The 17,967-nt window shown below is 32.5% G+C and overlaps 1 protein-coding gene across 1 annotated transcript in view; it reads left to right on the forward strand.

Annotated features, from left to right (window-relative positions):
• mub (poly(rC)-binding protein mub) overlaps positions 1 to 17,967 on the forward strand; it is a 151,122-nt gene that overhangs the window by 1,348 nt on the left and 131,807 nt on the right. The gene's annotated exons all lie outside the window — the stretch shown is intronic.

A 17,967-nucleotide genomic window follows, 5' to 3' on the forward strand; every position in this document is an offset into this window, starting at 1 on the left:
TATGCTTTAGTTTTTCATCAGGGTTGGTGTCTGTGGTATGGATGTAATTAATTAAAATCTCTTAGGAATGGTATAGGAGGAATTGAATTTGTATTGAGATTAGTGAATTTAGTTTGAATTTTCCTGACAAATTTCGAAAATTTATCGACTCAACTCGACTTTTTCAATCAAAATTCTAGTCGATTTCAATTCCTGGGGCCGATTTCTTTTGTAGTTTTACTGTACAGTACGGCAATGATGTGAAATTAGTTTGGTACAGCTTCCACCATGTCATACCAAGTGTATCATCGCACTATACCAATTGAGTACCTTTTCCGTACAGTATAATTACCGCAAAATCGGGCACAACCAATATTTAGCACAGATTAGGTCCGATTAGGGCACACGGCTTAAAAATTGCTGAGAATCCGACACGGCAGTCAGTGTGACTCTGACCTCAGACCAGATTCTATGAAATCCTACTTCAAGTAAGAGTCAAGTCGACTTGGCTTCAGATTTTCAGCCATTTCTAAGCCGTTTTCTTTTCGGGAAGCCTATTTTCACAGATTATGAGTCATTTTTGACTCAAAATTATGCCACTCCTTTTCAGACATCTAAGACATTTAAGATAGATTTGCAATAAGTACCACCGATACCCATACAACAACCCTGACACCTACCATCTCAATAACTGTCTCTCTCTATCTATGTGTCGTAGTCAAACTTTAACTTATTTACTTTCTTATTATTTGTTAATTGCTGAATTAAAATAATTAAGATTTTAAGTACAATTTCGTGCTGACATGCAGCATCATGATGCTTAAGAGGATGAAATTTTTCCTCCTATCTGTCTAATTTTATTACGAAGTAGTGTCATTTGCATTTTCACACTTGAAAAACTCTTAATTCTCATACCCATCGTCTCGACTTGCTTGTTTTTTTTATTCATGCTGCTTCTAACAAGAGCAACAAAAAAAAATTCTTCGTCTTCAATTTTTTCCACTTTCTTTTCTCGGTGCGGTAAGAACTGTGTGTTGGTGGGCGAAAGCATCTCCCAAAAAAAGCATACCGAAATCGGAATTTTTATTTCATTTTCTTGTTAATTTCATTTTCATCAACAACAAATTTTAAGGGATATATTCTGAGGAGTAGGTTGCAGACATGCTCACAAAATGACCGAAATTCATGTAAATTTGGTTCTTGTTGTTTCGATACATATTTAAATATTCTTATTAATCATTATTTATACACCTAAGGTCGATTGATTTTTTGAGAGAAGATTAATCAATATTTTCGGTAAAAATTATCTGTTTATTTTGTATAGATTGTATACTTGGGTTTTTCCGAGGAATTCAATAATGCGTAAAAACATTATATTGTATATACCTAATGGTCTATTTGTAATTCAACAAAAAAAAACTGTGTGCTGTGAAAATTTACTTTGTTTTAGTTACATAGTTCAGAGAATGTGTTTTATTATGATTAATAATGAAGGAAATAAAGTACATAAAATGAAGCAATAGCTTAGAGAGGCTTGGAGTTTAGGATTTGAGCTTCCCGAGTAACACATGTCTGTTAATCGATCCAAAATACAGCTACGATGGTATGACTCTGGCATGGTGTCGGATTTTAGTCAAATTCATGTAAATTTTGTCAATTGACCTTAGGTGTGAATTTTAATCAAATTCGAATCCAGCTTCAAATCAGAGTTAAACCAACCTAGAGCCAAATTTTGAATCGATTTATCAATTTGTGCCCAGAACTAGAAGGAAACTAGAATCTTATATGGAGTATAGGAGACTCTTATTGACATTTTCATTCAAAATCCGAGTCTGATTTGAGTTTTGTTCATCCTTAGCTCTCCCTAGTTAAAAAACTGCGATTAGTCAACATTTTGTCAAGTTTCACACTTGACATTTGTGGAGTTTGCCATGAAATGTCAAGTTTATAACTGACTTTACTTGACAATTATCTCACTAAATTTAATTTGTCACCTAGAGCCGCAAAATGCACCACAAGATATTCACAAAATTTTGTGTGAATATGAATGAATCAAAATCAGTCGTCACGGTTCGTTCAAGGCAACTTAACGTCTTACATTCACTTGACTAATTACTGTCTGTTCCACTAGGACTGAAATTTAGTCAAGCCTCGTTTATTCAAATCAACCAAAATTCAAATTAAATTGAAAATATTTTGAGATTTTGATCCTAAACTCACTTGATTTGTGTGATTTTTAAATTATTGAAAAATCCAAATTATTCGGGTTCAACTCAACTCAAATTAAAGTTCAAAAATTCTCAAAAAATTCTTTACAATTTCAAAATAAGCCTCAAAAATCATTCAAGGAAACAAAAAATAAAGTCCAATAAAAGTTTCAGAACAAATCACATAAAAACATCTTATTTCGAACCATCTTAACACACAGTGTATATAAAAAGAAATAAATATAAATTAACATGGCTTATTTTAATTTCCATGTCTGACAGTTCTTGTTGTCTGATCAGCCTTGTTTTTCGTTGTAATGGGAAATCTTTTTAATATTATTTGGTATTTTCACAAGAGAAAAATAAAGCAAAAAATTCACTCTTGTTTGTGCATTTTTCTAATATAAAAATAAATAATTTCATCTTATTCTTCTTTTTCGTCGCGTCTTACAATTGCTGATGTGAAAATTTCATGTGTTTTATTATTTTTTTGCTATTATAAAGCAACAGAAAGGAAAGAAAGGAACAAGATTTATTGCAATTGAGTTAACGTAGCTAATTGAAACTGCAAAAATTGCAGCTTATTGCATATGACTAGCGAGAATAACGTCGAGACGTACTTAATTTTACATAAAAATAATTCTATTTTAATAAATCTGTGCGGTTGTGATGGTATTTATAGGACATCGGGTTTAGACAATATAAATCTCTGCGATATGCAATTGCATCTAGTTTTTGTCATGTCTGCAACAAAATATTTTGATGCACTTTTTTTGAGTAAACTGTGGCATGTCTGGCATGCTTTGACTGACTATAACATGAAGATTTTTTGATGCTTTCCTTCAAAAAACTTTAGAAAATTCCTTAACAGCAAATTAAAATTACGATTTATTTTCACTAATTAACAAAATCAAAGAGACAGACAATGTATCTGTCAACAACTCGAGATGACTTGTACACTAACTTTCTACGCTCGTTCTCATAGTAAATAAGAAAAAAATTGCAAAAAAAAAATTATAATGCACTAAATTAAAAATATGCGACGAAGATGACATCAAAAAATATTTTATTTGTATCTTTTTTTAAAAAAGATTTTTTCTTCATAGGAATAAAGCAAAAAGAAATTGTAATACACATTCTGTCTGTATGTGCGCAATATAAATGCCTCACGTACGGCAAATATGTAAGATATCTGAAGATATTTTACATTTTATATAAAGTAATATGCAGAGGTGTAGATAGAATTTTCTTGTGAGATTTGGAATAGTTTTTGGATGTTTTGTTTGAGTTATTTGCTATTGTGGCATTTTTGGAATTAATCTAAGCATGCAGAGGTGATAAATCAGATTTTAATAGTTTGTTGATCATTATGGCCTGATTTACATTGTTAAATTAATTCTGCAATACACTATAATGAAAAATATCCAAATTTTACCATCAAATATACAATTACTTACTTGGCGAAGGCGCACGGGAGCCTATTGTCGCATTTAGAATTCGTCGAAAGCTGGATCTGTCAGATAACTTCTGTCAGTTTCTAAATCCCAGAAAAAATATACAATTAGTTCTGATTAGATTGAAAAATGTCGTGGAAATTGCTAAAAGTCTGGTTCCTGGGCAGCACGACTTTGGACTCTGATTCTTGGAAATCCAGCCTCAAACCAGACTCAGGTCGGTCTGAAGCCAGATTTTCGACCATTTCTCCGCCGTATGCTTTCCGGGTGGAATCAAAGGTTTTCGAATCTAGTTCCAAGTCAGAGTCAAGTGGACCGGTGAGCCGGATTTTTGATCGATTACACGACTTGTGCTATTTAGAATTTTATTAAGATAAGAGTTTAGGGTATGTTTGGCTTAATTTGGTATGTGAGACTCAAATAATTACTTCCGTATTCCACTATATGCTTATTTCACTGAATTTAAGGATTAATACTTATCTATGGCTTTCCTTAAATTGCCCTTGAAGTTGATTTTCTCAACTTGTAGCTTGTCTAGGCATAATACTCTCTATCAACAGTCTATCATCTCTTAGAAAATCAAATAAAATGCCTAAAAGAAAGTAAAAGAATCAAATTATGATAAAAACCAACTTTGCAACATTGTATGCGACTGAAGTCACTTAGCTACCAACCCTGGTAATATGTAAGAGTAACGTATGCCAAAAAATGATTGCAAAATGAGAGATTTAAGATCCTTATCATTTTGTCGTCAAGTCAATTTACATTGAATCATTAAAAAACGTTTTTATATTTTATATCGAATGAGTTTTCTTCCTATGGAGAATAAGATTACGTGTATCTACCTACGGCATATGAATGTTACATTCAAACCGTAATTTGTGTTGACATAATTATGAAATTAAATGAGTAATATGAAGATTAGGCACAATTTTTCAATACAACAATAGAAAAGTATTTTCTCAATTTCATCCCATCCTTCCTTTTCTGTCTTTTCATTGTTTCAAGTCAAGCACAAAAAAGGATTCCGTATGGAGAAATAAAAAAACTTTTCATTTTATTAATGATATGCAAATTGAGGCTTTAAAATATTCATTTTCCTCATTTTAATTGGCAAATATTTGAAAAAGTCTTTCCACTGACTTCCTCCCCTTTTTTTGTAATGCTTATTCTCATGCTTGGCAAGCATCTCCATTATGATGTGAACTTTCTCCTTTTGTTTTACATTTTAAAAAAAAACTTTTTTTTTCTCAACTATTGGACATTTTAATAAATATGACTTAATTCCTACACGAGATGACATGACTTAAAGGCAAGACTTTTCATGACAAATTTAGGAGCTATTACAATATTTTTTGGATGATTTAGAACAATTTTTATTTAAATGAGATTTCTAATGAAATTCAATCTGATAATTCAAGAGGATTCTTCAATTTTTAATTGGAAATTTGAGAACGATTTTTTGGGCCACGTGGGTATAATTTCGAACATTTTCGTTAAGAAATAAATTTTAATGGAGATTTAATGTCGAATTTTTGGATAAAGTTAGGTTGCTTGTGCATAATGAATTATTGATCTATGTTTTATATACCTTATTAGTATTTGGTATGGTTAAGGTTTTGGTGCTGAGACTTTCTTAAACAATTGTTAAATAATCCTAAAATGAAGGATTTGAAATGTTAGACTAAACCTTGTAAAATGGTAGACTAAGACGTAATCTGGTGTATATCAAACACAGCTTGACTTTCAGTCATTTTTATCTTATGTTGCTTTCTTTGCATAAGTTGATTTCAGAAATAGTCAGCCTCGGAGTCTGAGACCCCAATTCGGCTTCCCCTACAGCTGCTTTACTCTACCTACCCTAAATATCATCAGCCAAATCTGATTTGAATTCAAATTTTATTTGTCAATCTAAAACTTGCAAAAAATCCAATGCTGCTCTAGTCTGGGGCGAGATTAGTTGATTTTCAGCCTCAGGCCAGATTCATGCCGTAGTGAAGTTAGGATTTTCGCTTATTTTCTTTCGTGCACTTTCCAGATTAGTCCACAAATAGCTCAAAAATTAGACAATTTATTAATTTCATAAAAAAATTTTTATTCCAAATTCTTCATTTTTTACGAAAAATTACATACATTTGGTTTAAAATTACAGAATATATTGTAAGTATAAGAATAACTCCTGTAAAGTTACATGATTCCATTCACGTATACACCATGTATCAATTTCAAACAATTTCAATTTATATTCATAAAAATATAAAAAAAAAGTCTCAATTAAAATCAATCTAACTTATTAATAGGCAATTTATTGCATATTAAACTTTCATCTTTTCATACCTATTCACTCAATCTTTTTTCCCGAACAATCTCAAAAGTTCATAAAACTTGTTAAAAAATTGAGATTTTAAATCAATCTAATTGAGCATCTTAGCAAAAAGTTTTTCACAATGTTTTATAAATTTCATATTTCTACACAAAGGAATTCAATACAAGTATAAAAAATTTAATAAATCCATTGATTACTTTTGAAACTTTAACAATTTTCTTTGGGAAAAATTGAAAACTTTTACTATGCAATAATTTTCATGATTAACCATTATGAAAAAGTTTCAATTTTTTTTCACAGCACTCAGCAAAGTCAGCTGTATGAACGCGTATAAATTTAATGAAATTGGTAATAAGTTATAAATTCTGTTTGGTTATTTTGTTAACTTAATACTTAGAACTGTTTTGGGGTGTAAATATGAGTCGCTCACCCATTTTTATTTCAACTCTGATAAATTAATTTGAAAGCTTTTAATCTATTAGACGAGAAAGTTCTTTGGTGTCTGTCAATAATAACTGAAAGTGCACAAGCACATTTTATGGGGGGTGTTTGGATGTTGCGTGACTTTAAATGTTGAACTCTCAAATTTAAGTACTTTTGCACCAGATTTGATATCTTTTTAGACGAAATTCCTTGACAAAGGACCAATTTGTCATCATTACACCCTCTGGCTACACAATTAATTACTTCATTAGTCATAGAGATCAAATAAGATGTATTGGCTGTTCTTAAATGGTGTCTGAGTTTGATTTGTTACCGTTGTCAACTATTTCCCATTTACTAAAAGATCTAGACAAATGAAAATGGCTCCTTTAAGTCTCCGTTAGGGATACCTTTAATAAAACAAAATGGAAGCTACCTTAATGAAGAAGAAGCCTTCCATTTGGTATTAATAATTGTATCCGTGAAGAAGACTTACAATCTCAGGGGCTTATCCGGATATCATCTGACCTCCAAATTCCTCTATAAACGCCACTGCTAACAGTTACGTGTCGGAGCCTTCTTTATTTGTGAAACTCGTGTCAAGTTCCTCATGTCAATCTCTAACTACAGTTTTGTTGATCTGACATAAAAATTATAATCACAAATAACAGATTTCAATTGGGACTCGAACCTAAGTCCTACGAATTCAGATCGCATGCTCCTTACACTGGGCTATCGAAGGTTACTCGACTAAATGACAAAGAACCATATATAAATTATGCATTTTCTGTATCTCCCTTATTACTGCACTCTTAATGATATACCCTTGAAAGACCAGTACAGGAATCCAATTCCAACAACTTTCTCAAACTTTCCACTCAAAATTAGTGTCATCCCATAACCTAGAGTCAGTCATAACCTACAATCAGCCTAGTGACATCACATAACATCTCAATCAACCCCTCAGAATTTGTCGACTTCCCTTAATTATGATTAATCATTTATTTCTCCTTTTAAATACCTTCAATATGAATTATTGATGAGTTATAGGTAATAAATGAATGGCCTCGAATGGACTTTCCATTTGAATGAAATTGACACTTACTTCTTTTACTTTTGTTTTTTTTTTTTGTATCTATCAATAACAAACATTTTCTTTCTGTTACTTTGACAAGTTTGTTTTGTTGTTTCTCAAGAAAATGTAAGAAACAAAACAAAAAATGAAATTAATATGGCTGTCATGTGAAGAATAGAGACTCAAATTAGTATGAACTTGATTTCTTGATAATGATACTTGAAAATCTGTTATAAAATGTCTTAGAAAATATTCTCAGAAATTTGTGTCGTTAAGTGGATTTGGATTGGTAACAGTTAACAAGATAATGAGATTTTTCAATGATTTTATTTAAATTTCTTGGAAGATTTGTAAAATGTGGCACAATTTCGATTAAATTAGTTGATTATTTATGAGAATCTTGAATAGACAAGCTGTAGACTCTGTAGTATGAAGACAAAATTGAGCATACTCAGTTATATTGATTGAGTATACTCATGAGGACGCTTATTTAGGTGAGATCATACTCTAGCTAGCACTACTAGAATACTAGACTACACGACTACTTAGGAGGCACAATCTGGGGAAAAATGCTTGTTTCCTGAAGCACAATCCTGGAAACCGCATTATTTGCCGTAAAAATGGATCAAAAACAGCCATAACGATGCAGACAGTCCAACATTGCATTTTGCCTAGAGTACGACGACATAGCGGCGCACTGTTATGTTAGATAATGTCAATTCATGACTAGTAAATGTAGAACGATCAATACAATTCAGCACAACCAATCGGTCAGCATCCCTAACACATAAAAGGCACGCTTAATGATAAATCCAAATACGGTAAAACCAAAACAACATCTAAAAGCATTCTCTTTGTCAATATTTAAAGCAAAACAGCAGAATCTGGCAAATTTAACCAAAAGCACATAATGTAGGGCATTATTCTTGATCTATTGACAAAAGAATCCAAAATTTAATCCTGCTAATTAATGCCTGTTCAAATTCTCAATCCAATGTTTGCTAATTCATCATTATAATCACAAAACAGGACAAAACAGGCGAACTACCTTCAAGATCAAACTATGCGAATAATACTCGAACTCAAGACTCATCCAACGAGATATCATAATCCCTAATCTGTCCATAAACAAGCACTTTCTATGATAAAAACAAAAAAGAAGAAGGTCGAAAAAAATAAATGAAATTGATATTTTACTGTATTCATCCATCTTTCCATCTATCTTGATTGTTATGAACGATTAGATTCTCATTAAGTAATGTGATTAATCAATTAACCAAAATTTCATCGTAATTAAGATATATTTTTTTTGTCACTTTATTGAAAAAACATATAGACTAATGGATGGAAAAAGAGAGAGATATGACGAGGGAAATGCTCATACACAATTGAATTCAATATAGACAAAAAATAATGTTAAAAGTTTTTGAATTATTGATTGAGGGGCTAAAGCGCATTTATGTCCAGTGATCAGAATTTGACTGGCATAAAATAGAACAATAAAAATTCAAATAGGCAAGCATTTAAGAATGATTTCAAAATTGTATGAAAAATACCGGTTAGATTTATAACGGTCGAAAAAAATTCAAAATTTCAAAGGGATAAAAGCACGTGGTTTTGTATGGAAAATGAAAAAATCATTAATTAAAGCATTTAACCATTGTTTTAAGCTACCAAACCAATCAATAATCCTTTAACTTGGTAGTACGGAGCAAATACTTCAAACCAGAGCTCTCTACGATGTCTGGTTGTTGAGAACTCACTTCTCATCCAGCGACCCACCCTGCCAGCCGACCAAAGTGAATCTATAACCGTCATTTTTTGTTCAAAAATTGCTCTAAAAAATATTATTTTTTTAAAATCGATATGAAAATTCATTGGTCTCATCGTCATTCATGTAAATTTTATAAGTAAAGACATATTCGATAATTCGATGAGTGTATTTGACTGCAGTTCAATGGAGTGAACAGAATAAAGGATATGATATTTTCAATCACATGATAGAGAATGAGTATAAAAAAAGGGTATAGCATAGGTATTCAATGTGAAGGGGTTTTTTTGTGTGTTTGGAATGGGTTTGATGGGATTGAAAATTTTCTCGCAATTCTAAAATGCTCTCGAATCATTGAGCAATCATTACAGGACCACAAAATAACATACTTAATATAAATGTTGATAATAATAATGATAATAATTTTAATACGTGCACATGGCACAAATACATATCAATTGGGATATTTCTTTTTTTTTTAAGTAAATAGAAAGGTACACTTGTGTACGGTACATATATAGATTAGGGGTAGATGAGGATGTTGCTTATCAAAAACATAAATGTATGCTTAATGAGTGGATGAATGTTCAAGCTCAATGATTATTATCAATTTTCATCCTCAATGGTCGATTAAATTTTCTACTTTGATAATCAATGTGAAAATAATCTAAAGCCTTGTGATATACCAATCTGATAAATTTCCACCTTTTTTAGTGCCTCTCTATCTTCAGTTTAACCTTTTTGGTTAGTGAACAGACGTTGTGTTGCTTATAGACGCATTCATGCTTATGTAACATCAACAAAAATGTGAAAATTTATTTTTAGAAATTTGATGATGTGAAAAAAATTTATTTTACTTTTTTTTGTGCACGGGTATAGGGAATATATATCATTTTAGCGAGTTTTATGAGATGAAAGGGGCGTTGTTCTTATTTTGTTTGACTATTCAGTGATGAAAATTTTACTTTTTTGGCAGGTTTGTAGATTGTATGACAATGTGCAATCTTCTAACAATTTTATTGAATATTGTGTCTGGTTCAAAAGTGATATTTCAAGTGATTATCTCTAACAAGCACAGAGTATGCTTTCATGGTACAGAAAGACCACAACGGTACCTTAAAGCGGTCTATTTGCCTGTTAGGATACATGATTTTCGAGTAATTTCATATCATGTCCTAGTGCAGTGATCGGCAACTTATGTATTACGACACACTGATGTAGTTATGCTGAACCAGGGATTGTTTCATGAAAACGGGAAGGGAGAGTTGACCTATGTGGCTTAACCTATGTGCAGCGACACACTGATGTGGTTTGTATGCCAAATTCATCTGTACGGCATATTGCTGTGAACTGAATTTTTTGTTATAAAAAAGGATCTGAATCAGCCGTCATGGTATCGTTAGGGTGATTTCGCATTTTAACCGTTAACACGTTGACGGAGCGGTGTCCTAGCAAACAGTGTGATGCATATTTTTTTGAAAAATCCGACAAAAACGTTGAAAAATGTAAGTTTTGGAGAAAATGTATGAAAGGGTCAATTAGGTATTATCGGTCAAAAATCCAAAAAGTACCCGAGTAGACAATCTGATATAATGTCTAGTTAATAACTAGACCTAAAGTCGACTAATGACAAATTTTGTGGAACGTTCCGAAGAAAACGTTGTTAGTCGACTTTAGGACTAGTTATCAATTAAACATCAAGTCAAAGTTATCTTCTCGGAACACATATCATTGACATCCTTATCAATCCTAATAAGTCTAATATAAGCCACTTCAAACTATTCCAATTCACCATTTCAAATGAGCAACCAATTCAATTCAATCGGAACAAGTTTATTCATCAAACATTAATGCAGTCTGTATGCAATGACATATTAAATTACTTAAATCTCTTCCACTCATAACAGCCAACAGCAACAACAACAACAAAATACGCTTTCATCCCACAATATTTTTTTTTACAATTTTCTTTCCCAACTCCCCATTATTACGTATATCATTAAAATCCACTCTCTCTCGTTTCCTTCGTCATATTTTTCAAGAATATGAATGTGGCATATAAAAATAATAACAATAAAAAAAAAGTGAAATGAATAATAAGGAAAGAGAAACATCTCATTGCATTCTCATTAAAATGTCACCCGTTCTTATACATATTTTCTTCTTCATTTCAACTATGCAGTATGATTACTACCTTTCTACTTATGCCTTTCTATAAATGTTTTTTCATCCACTAAAGCGTAATATAGAAGCAGCATATTTGTTCATCGTAGAGTCGTTAGGCTTATAACATAACACAGTAATATACTACAACAAACCAGTCAAACAAGACCTCCGTAAAGGAAGAAGCATGTAGTGTAATGAAATGGGATAGAAAGACTATTTGCTGAGCGATAAAAGAAGAAATAAGGAGGGTGAAAAAAAAAAGTTGTTGAGGCATGGATATTCACTCCTGAAATCACAATGGCTGTTTAAATTTTCATACTTCTGCACGTTTCTGATGATTCCATTATTATCCCACCATAACAACACGCTTTCATAACGAAATATATATGTATACATAGATATACGGCAGACGAAATTGTTCATGTATTATATAAATAAGTATAATAATGAGTATTTTTCTAATGTAGATTTTTTCTTGTGTAATGTTTGCTGATTGTGTGCTCCTTAAAATAGGGCGGCCATCTGCTGTATTTTTGCCGGGACACTGCTGTACTCAAAATAGTCCAAAAGAACTCCAATAGTGTCAAACTTAGAAATTTTCCGATTTTTTCCAAAAGTGATCCGATATTTTGCGAAAATCCTCTGGCCACCCTACCTTAAATGTAAAAATTCATGAATTTTACTTGGGGAGCACTTAGATGATATTTTTGGGATACTTAAATGTGGATCTTTTGCGAAGGAAGATGTTTGAACTAGTCGCAAAAGATAGTTAAATTTGTACTATTGAATGCTTAAATGATCCCGCATTGTGAATTAGCATTGATGTGAGTTTTATGTGGATGGATTGATACTGTAAATGTTGGTGGACTTGATTTTGGATTCATAATTTACTGGTTTACTTACTTACTTCGCTGGCCGTACAGATCAATTGTGACTCATGGCCTCTCTCATACTTCGTACAAAATCCAAGTCTCCAAAGCTTACATAAGTTAATTTTAATGCTTAAGAAGTTCTAAGTAAAGATATCCTTTAGCTGCCTCTTAAATTTCATGTTGGAATTTCCTGGTAAAGCGGCATCAACGGTAAAAGTATATACAATGTCTAGAAACCTTAAGAGTAGGATAATGATTTAAATATGCATTCTGCCAAGCAATTCATACGACTCCGATAGCTTAGCGGTAAGAACATACGATAGGAAGTCGTAGGATGTAGGTTCGAACCTCGATCAAAACAAATTGTTGTAAAATATTCCAAATTCAGGAACTATTCAGTCATTTCTGCTGGTCACTTGTCATCCACAAAATCTTCTTCAGATACTCTAAATGCGCGAGTATCTTGATTCAATTCCAATCAAATTCTAGTAGCAAGACCAAGCTGATCCGGAGTGAAATAGGCTGGTTTTCATTCATATATCTAATTAGATACTTGACATTTTACACCAAACTCTACAAATAATAACGACATACTTAATTCTAGTTACAATCTTGACATTTCATGACAAAATCCTTGAATGTCAAGCTTATAACTAGCCATACAGTCGATTTATCACAGCTTATACCACTTAAAGACAAAGCTTTTCATTGTGATGACTATATAAACATTAAACGAACCTTAAAGACACAAGACTGCACAATGTGTTTTATTGAGTAAGTCCTTCTTCGAAATACTTAAAAGATCCTTCCATTGAATTCTATATCCTCATCAAAAATGCGTTAATGTAATCCATTATGATGAACTTCATTACTTATTCTCTTTACTGTTACTCAGACTTATAGGTAGATCTTTGTTCCACTCAAAAAATTATACTTTTCTCTGCATATTTTTACGTTCGATTCTGCCTCACACTCCTGCTCATCTTGCCTTTTATGTTGCTTTGTTGAAGAAAGAAATGAGAAGCTTTAAGGCAAAAGTTCATATTTCCTTTTTTTTCACTTTGTTGAATTTTATTTTTATTATATTTTTTATCATCTTCATCATCATCATCTGCATGGATATCTCTCAACCTTCTACTCAATTGTTTATTATTCTTATGCTGACCTAAAATGATGTGATATACAGAAAATGATGACATGATTCTTTTTCTCTTTTATGTGAATTAAATGACATATCCATATCATGATTTTAGACAGAACAAGAGAAATGAAATAAAACAATATCAATTTCCATTTCCTTCAATAATATGGAATGAGGAGGATTCTATGTTGGAAATAAATTGAAAAGATAAGAAGAAATTAAAAGAAGACGAGAAATAAATTGAAAATTTAAATTGATGAATAAAAAATGTTTAAAAGATGAGGAAAAACAACTTTTCTTTTATTTCCCAATTTAATTTTTCAACAAGCCAATTAAATCGCGTTCGTCCTTGCAAAATGTGCAAATGAAATAAAAAAAGGGATCATGAAGAACTCATTTTGCATCAAATATGCATATATTTATTCATAATCTCAGCAAAAAAACTTTTTAAGCAGACACAGAAATAAAAGAAAAAAGAAAAAGTTTTTCCATCCACTTAGTCATTACATCCATCGAAGCTCATTGGAACTCATGGAAGAGTGAAAAAGGAGAGCCTCAAAAATTAATGTAGAAATGGAATTTTAAATGAGAAGACTGATGCGAGACTGAAAGGTGAATTTGTAACTGAATGAATGATGTTTAGGGGTTCTGATTTGGATGGAATTAAGGTGGAAATGATGGAGATTTGAGGAAAATGCTTAGAAATCCATTTTACAAAATAATCAATTAAACATCCTTAACGCTAACAGGCACAGGGACCACATTTAAGTATCGTATCCTAGCAGACAAACAGCATGATCTGATGAGCAGAGAAAGTTGAGGATCAATCAACAGTCAAAAATACCGCATTTGGGTACCGTACCATTGCAGGCAAAGAGCATGCTCTCAATATTCTGAGTAAGCTGACAGTCAATCAGCCATCCTCAACCCTAATGGGCAAAGGCACTGATTTTAGGTACTATATACTTGCAGGCAAAGTGTGTGCCCTTAAAGGCAATCTAAACTGAAAGTAAGTCAACAATCCTCAATTCAAGCAGACAATGAGACCGATTTTAAGGTACCATACCCTTGCAGACAAAAGGTGTCCTCTTAAGACCAGAGTAAGTTGAGAGTCAATCAATCATCCTCAACTCTAGCAGACAAAAAGGCCGCTCTTGGGTACCGTACACTAGCAGGCAAAGAGCGTGCTCTCAAAACCAGAGTAAGCTGAGAGTTACGATGTATGCCTAGATAGTATAATTAAGTAGAGCAAGCTCTCGAGACTGCCTGTTAGAGTTAGTGGTATTTCTATTCAAATAAAGCATGATCTTTGCCTGATATGGCAACTAGCTTTGTATCCAAATACATAAGTCCATCAACCCGACTTTTGACAATCCTAATCTTAACTTAAAACGTATTTTGCGTCTCCCTTAAATAAAAATTCAATTTCCTTCCATATTTTCAATACATTTACAGCTAAAATTCAATTAGTCTGCTTACAAAATCACTTCAAACACCTGCTTTAAACAGACCCCCGTCTCTCATTCCACAAATTCACCTTGTTTGTCAGCAAAATTTCTGATTACTTTCAAACCAAATATTCAATATTCAATAGCCTCAAGTCAAAAATCCATTCCACAATCTCCCCCTTTTACGTAACTCCAAAAACTTCAATCATCAACAATATTTCATTTATGAAAATTTGAGTCAATTCGTAGGTTGACAAAACCGCACATTCGATACAGTAAAGCCATAGAAAATCAAAGAAAAAATATGGAATGTAAAACAGACGAGGGGTTAAATCATGGAAAACAGTATGGACATAATTAAAAGTGTTACAGTAGGCAAAATCGATAATTTGAACACAAAAATTACATGTTCGACTTCATTGATGTCATGAATTATGAAAGACATTTTCAATAAATAATTTTTTTTTTATGAATTGTTGGAACAAAAAATTAATGGAAATTTTCAGTAGATGTGGACAATTGAATTTTCTTTTTTGTGACTGTATATGCATGTCTTGCATTTTTGTGATTAATAGACTTTCGAGTTGATTGGATCAGAGTATCAAGCAGAGTATAAAATCGGTTTATTACTGAGTACAGTAACATAGTGCCGCAAGGAGATGAATTTTGACCACAACCCATCCATCTTACTTCGCTTAGACCAAACACGGCATTTGTAACTGCTGAGTTCTTTGTTGACCTGTACCAGTTTTCCTTTCTGATACTTAGTTCTTCTATTCGATTGACCAACCATTGTCAATTGTCCTTTTCGTCGGGTCTTCGTAGCTTATCCAGTCTTCTATTGCCTTCTTGATATAAGTTGGTTATGGAAATGGTCAATTGTAAGCCTTACTCCATCTAGTCTGATTTTGGGGTTGATACCCTTCAGACAAAGTGTTTTGGACAGTTTTTTACTCTTTCCTTTAACAAATCAATATCGGCACATAGCTCGGACGCTAACAGTGTATTTAGTGGTATTTAGGATACCACAAGAAGGTATACTTGATAATTGGTCAGCTTTAGAGTCCTACTTACTTAATTTCTTAGTTGCGCCGCACGGATGCTCATTGCATCAAAAGCCGACTCAATTCTTCGAGAACTTCGGTTAGTTCAGATTGTTTGGTGCTTTAGAGCCAAACCTCCTTAATTCCACTTCCCCATCTGGTATTACGTATTTTCGGAGACAGAGTTGACAAGCATATTGGTATCCGAACTCCTAAAGTTCTGTCAACCCTATTCAGTTTTATTCCAAAAATCCAGTCTCTCTTCCATTAAATAACAGAAACAGAATTAAATTTTAATTAAAAATTCAAACTTAAAGTCCAACATTTCCTCCAAATTACGCTAGACGCGACGAGTTTCCAAAAAAAAATTTTTTACTTCAGTTGTCCCTAATGAAATCTAAAAATACGTGAAAGCACTTTAATGGAAGAAGCAAAAAGAGAGTGAGACAAAAATTGATGGAGAAAATGAAAGAAATCTCATAAAATCCACTTTTAAGAATCAAATTAGCATAAATACATTTTAATAGACGAATTTTCCTTTCTTATTCTTTTCCTCTTACATTATTTTTTTTTCTTGTGCTACTCGTCTCATCTCCAGATTTTTTTTGTAAGAAAATAAAAAAAAAAAAATTGAAAGGCACAATGAAAGTAATGTATTTATGTATTCAAGGTACAGTTTAATTCCTTCTCATCTTTTTCCATTTCTCAAATTGTTATTGAAGGAAGCTTGGAATGAAGAAGAACTGAAAAAAAAATTAATATTGAAAGCTCTCCCAACAAATCGCATTATTTTTGCCATTATTCCCATTAGCTTTACACAAATGCCACTTGAGATGCTTTCATAGGACACTGGTTATACGTCTATAGCTATTCTATATGATATGAAAAAGGATCTGGGTGTTTTTGAAGGATTCATGTTATATTGAATGTGTAAGGAAGCCCTTTCAATACCAAATATTATTCACATTTGAATATGGGAGGGAATCATTCGTTGGTGATGTCTAATATTGTTGGAAGGGCTCAATATTCTTACTCAAAATGGATAATCGATCAGAAAATCCGCACAAAACCGAAATGACTCTGACTTGGCGTTGGATTTGGATTAAATTTGACACCATGTCAAAGTCACACTAGAGTCCCAAATGTCGAATTTTGGATCGATTAACGCACTTGTGCCATTCAGATGAACTTGAAGCTAAAAGTGGTGTACCCGACAAAATTACGCAATGTGAAAATTTCCGAAAATCTGACACAGACCGACTTGACTCTAACTTGAAGCCGAATCAATCGAATCTGACCTTAACAGTCCCTAACAGACCAATAGCATGCTTTCAATGGCTTGCTATACCTAAATACCTAAATATACTAGCCGATCATGTTCACGAGAGTACTTACAGCTTACTCTGTCCTTGAGAGCATGCTCATTGTCTGCTAGAGTGAGATAGAGCCACGCTGGACTGATGCCGGACCACTTCTACGCCGTGTGCTTTCTGAGGAAATTTTTAGCTTTAAGTTCTTCTGAATAGCACAAGTTGGTAAATCAATCCAAATTTTGGCACTAGACCAACGTGACTCTCTTCAGCTTCAAAGTTTGGAGTAGTTTTGTAATTTTGGAACTAAAATAATGAGATTTTGAGTTTTATTGTTTGGATTTCACCTTTTGTTTAATGCTTCCTCATCAACCGGTCACTCTTCCTTATTCTCATACCACCAATGCATCTTCAAGTGACAGAAAATGAAGAACGAATAATATCCCACTTAAACCCCCATTCATGCCCATCAATTCCCTCCACTTGACGTCATAATCACACAACTTCCAATGTCTGTAAACGACCGAACATTAAAAATTCATTGACAAATCCTCTTATATGAATGTCAATTAACTTATATTTCCAATAATATTATATAAACTATTGGGATATTCAACAGTTCATCTATCACTTAATGCATCGATGATGATGATGCTGGTGATTGTCCAAACAATTCAATTTAAAAAAAAATTAATTAAAATCCAATTTTTTGACCACAAATTTCATTTTATTGAAAAATAAAATCTTAAATA

The sequence above is a fragment of the Chironomus tepperi genome, unplaced genomic scaffold (assembly GCF_022539635.2).
Source record: "Chironomus tepperi strain 1889 unplaced genomic scaffold, CSIRO-AGI_Ctep_v1 contig_309, whole genome shotgun sequence".
NCBI classification, from domain to species: Eukaryota; Metazoa; Arthropoda; class Insecta; order Diptera; family Chironomidae; genus Chironomus; species Chironomus tepperi.